Raw genomic sequence first — 3,583 nt, forward strand, 5'->3', positions numbered from 1 at the left:
CGCACATGGTCGACTTGAAAGATTGACTAGAACGGTCGTTCATCTTTAAGGGCAAGGTGCCTCGATCTAGGGGTGCTGTATCCAGGTTTTGGGCGAGAGAGGGGCACAAGAGTGCAGACGGTGCTGCCCTGAAGGAGTGCTCACGTGTACCGTCTTCGCAGGTGTGGGTTGGAAAAGGTACACGTCCGATGAATGGAAAGAGGTTCATTGATTTGGTAAAGACGAGGGCAAATGCGCTTCCTCACATGACTAGGACTAAAAGGGGTCGGGACGTCTTGACTCGTCGGGCCGGTTGTGACTCCGCGGAGTCACTGGGACACATTACGCAAAATTGCTTCTGCACGCACAGTGCCAGAATCAAACGACATGATAGTTTAGTGCAGTATGCTCCTGGTCATCTGAAAGAAAAGGGATGGGAGGTGCTGGTAGAACCCGAGTGCCACACCGCAACACAGAAATATGTGCCAGACCTCGTTATTGCAGGAGGTAGTCAGATGACTGTGGTTGATACACAGGTGGTGGGTACGTATTCCACCCCAGATGCCGCACATGAGCGGAAAGTGCAAACTATAGTGTTCCAGAGCTTCTGGATATTATTAAAGGGGCCAATAGTGTTGCACCGGTTGTGACTAGTTTGACTATCACATATATATCAAGTGTTTGGTCGCCAAAAAGTGCTGCAGCTCTTACCAATCTTGGGTTTGGTAGACAGGATTTTAAGGTATTGACTATACTTTGCCTTCGGGGGGGGTCAGGTGCTTTCGTCGGCATCAGCAGATGACCTCCGTGGTGCACGGGCGATGAAGCGCCCCGGCGGTTGTGTGTTGCCATGGGGCTATTGGTGGGTCCCTCTCCCTTGGAGAGGATAAGGACTTCCAGACTTCATGCCAAAGATCAGCCTGATGCCTCTGCGAAGGGGTGGGCGAGGAAACGATTTTTGTGCACAAGTCCTACTCGTTAAAAAAAAAAAAAGCCAAATGCTTTGGGTATTTTGTGGGTAAACAGAAAGTCAGCTTCGTTTCGGCTGCGTTTGGTTAGCGAGCCGAGTTCCCGGCGATCGCGCCTTTGGCCAGGTCCGCACGCCTCCACGACTATTGCGTGCTCCCGGACACCGCCGGGTACCCCCCGCTGCTCTTGGAAGATTCTCAAGTCCGCCAGCGCAGTTTCAGCACCTCTCCAAACGTGTGAGCAGCCGGCCGCTGAGGCTTTCTTCACCCCTTAACGGTCACTCGTTTTTTGGCTGCTGGAGTTAGTGCTAGGCGCTAGTGGACCGCTGGTTCCTACACTAAACATTTTTTTTTTCAGTCTCCGTGCGTCGAACCACGCACAAAAGTCCCTGGTCCCACTGCCATCCTTTTTTTTTTCTCGTGGCAGCTCTGCCGGTTTCCAGTTCGAACTTTGCACGCGAACTGGGAGCGCATGCAACTTTGTTTAGTTGCGCCGGCCATCAACAGAGGGCAATACGTTCCACCCGTGGATTTCACCACCTCTGTTAGACTAGCAGCAGAGAAAAACGTCTTTTCACTTTCCTTTCCTTTCTTTTAGCAACATTTGTAGGTTTTTTGTTCGTAATCAAGCGCAGTTCGGCACTTTGGCGCAATAAACATGGTTTTTGGGGTTTTTTTTTTTGTGCTTCGGCATGCAGCCCTGTGGATCGGATCTACGCTTTGGGGCTACGCAGGGCACCACTAGCTGGTTTTCACTACATGTAGTGGCGTAGTCTGCAGGACTAGTATAATCTAGTGCTCTAGGGAACTTTGTACCTTTTGAACAAGTTACTGTGGCCTGTACAGCACAGGCCACATTACCAGGCTCTCCCTCTCGGCCTCACAGCCTACACTTAAATACAAATACCCTGTGTCGCAAGCGGCTGGGGGAATAGTGCTTCATATTTTTTTTTCCTATTTATTTCAGCATGTCAGGGACTCATCCATCACCTAGCGTGTTAGCAAACCTTTGAGAGGCTGTATCCCTCAGAGGAGATTGTCTGCCACCTGTGCGACAAACGACTAACTTCTCGCATCTCTCTGGGGGGCACTACGAACAAGTTCATAGTTGTCACTTCGTACGGAGGTGCTTCTATTGCCTCGCCAAAACGTACACCAAGAGCACCTCCATGTCGTCTCATTACACAAGGTGTCGGAAGAAACCATTAGTATCGCCCACTTCAACCGTAGTGACGAACGCCGACTCACACAGTGTGGCCAGCAACGAGCTTCCGCAGGCTTCCACTCCTTCCCCTGCAAGTCATACCGAGGAGAAGGAGCACCCAGAGTTCTCCCGGGACTCCAAGAGGGCAGACATGTCGATGCCCTTCACAACCAGCACCCCTGCTTTGCGTCTCCCACCAGCAGGTGACTGGACCACGGAGGACGTCAGGACTTTGGCGGTCCAAGAATTGTCGATGCCCGCCAAGATGAAGTTTACCAACAAAGAACTCGCCAAGGGGTACGCAGGGGTACCTTGGCAAACCATCAAGGGCATCAGGGGGCGGAAGTTGTACAGGGACTTGCTACAGCAAGAACAGCTGCGGAGCAGGTTACCTCGGCCGGACTCCAGGGTTCCTGCACATGGTGAGCCCCCCACTGCCACTCCAGGGGGACCACTGCCATCAGTGCAAGATTCCTCCGGCCTGCAGACGGACATACCCTCATCACCCCTCACCACGCCAAGACCACAGCGGTGAAGCGAGAAGTCCATACATCATTCTCCAACCCCGGTCACCCCCCGAGATATCCCCCCTACACCGGAGGCAAGGCCCTGGACAGAGAGGGACACTCATGCACTCGTGCTGTGCAAGCTCCAGGCTTCTCTGTGCATGCGTAGTGACGAAGAGCTCGCTGCATTGATGCCAAGAAGAACATGGCAGAGCGTCCGGGACTACCGTCTGATGCCCCAGTGCGCAGAGGCGATGCGCAGGGAGCTCGGCACGCGACGGGGAAAGGATGTCTCACCCTTACTCCGAACTTCATCCCTTTGTGGCCCCTCGCCAGACACCCCGTCAACTGTCATCGTTCCTGGTCCCTTTGCTAAATCCATCATCGCAGAGGTCACACGTACATTGGCACCGCAAACTCTCTTCCACCAGCAGAGTTCAACGCGCGGTGGACCGTCTCGGAACTGACGGCACTGGCCAGGGCAGAGATCACCTGCAAGGACCACCCTCATATGAACCTTGCTTTTGCCAGGGTATTCACCACCCAGTCCTCACAGGGAATCACAGGGCAGCGAAATACACGCCATTACAAGGAGATCCTGGAGACCTTCAAGGCGGCGGCACACAAGCAGCCGGTTCCTATTCAACCGGTCCGCGTTCACGACGCCGGATCTGCCTGGGTGCGTCTGCAGCCCGCACCAGGAACCCCTGTCACCATCGCTCAAGGGTTGCTGGACCCCATCAAGATAGGAGAGGACCTGGGGAGAGGGGAGGCACCGAGGGCAGCAAGAAAAAGAAGCGTCGTCTAGCCAAGAACCGTAACCAGCGCCGTAACGAACGCTATGCAGAGCATCAACGGCTGTACAGTCTGGGGCCTAAGGTGCTCGTCGACGAGTTGGGGCTGGACTGGGCTGACCCAGCTGTCCT

General features: G+C 54.1%; 1 long non-coding RNA gene across 2 annotated transcripts; it reads right to left on the minus strand.

The window, feature by feature from the left end:
- Positions 1–2,374: 2,374 nt before the first annotated feature.
- Positions 2,375–2,989, minus strand: LOC121833869. Of its 2 annotated transcripts, none has more exons than XR_006076907.1 (3): positions 2,955–2,989; positions 2,544–2,632; positions 2,375–2,462 (listed from the first exon to the last, which is right to left on the minus strand). It is a non-coding gene; the product is annotated as an uncharacterized LOC121833869 (long non-coding RNA). The 2 variants fall into 2 exon arrangements; XR_006076908.1 differs by lacking the exon at positions 2,955–2,989 and adding an exon at positions 2,703–2,722.
- Between the last annotated feature and the right edge of the window lie 594 nt (positions 2,990–3,583).

The sequence above is a fragment of the Ixodes scapularis genome, unplaced genomic scaffold (assembly GCF_016920785.2).
Source record: "Ixodes scapularis isolate PalLabHiFi unplaced genomic scaffold, ASM1692078v2 ptg000005l_1___fragment_1__unscaffolded, whole genome shotgun sequence".
Taxonomy (NCBI): domain Eukaryota; kingdom Metazoa; phylum Arthropoda; class Arachnida; order Ixodida; family Ixodidae; genus Ixodes; species Ixodes scapularis.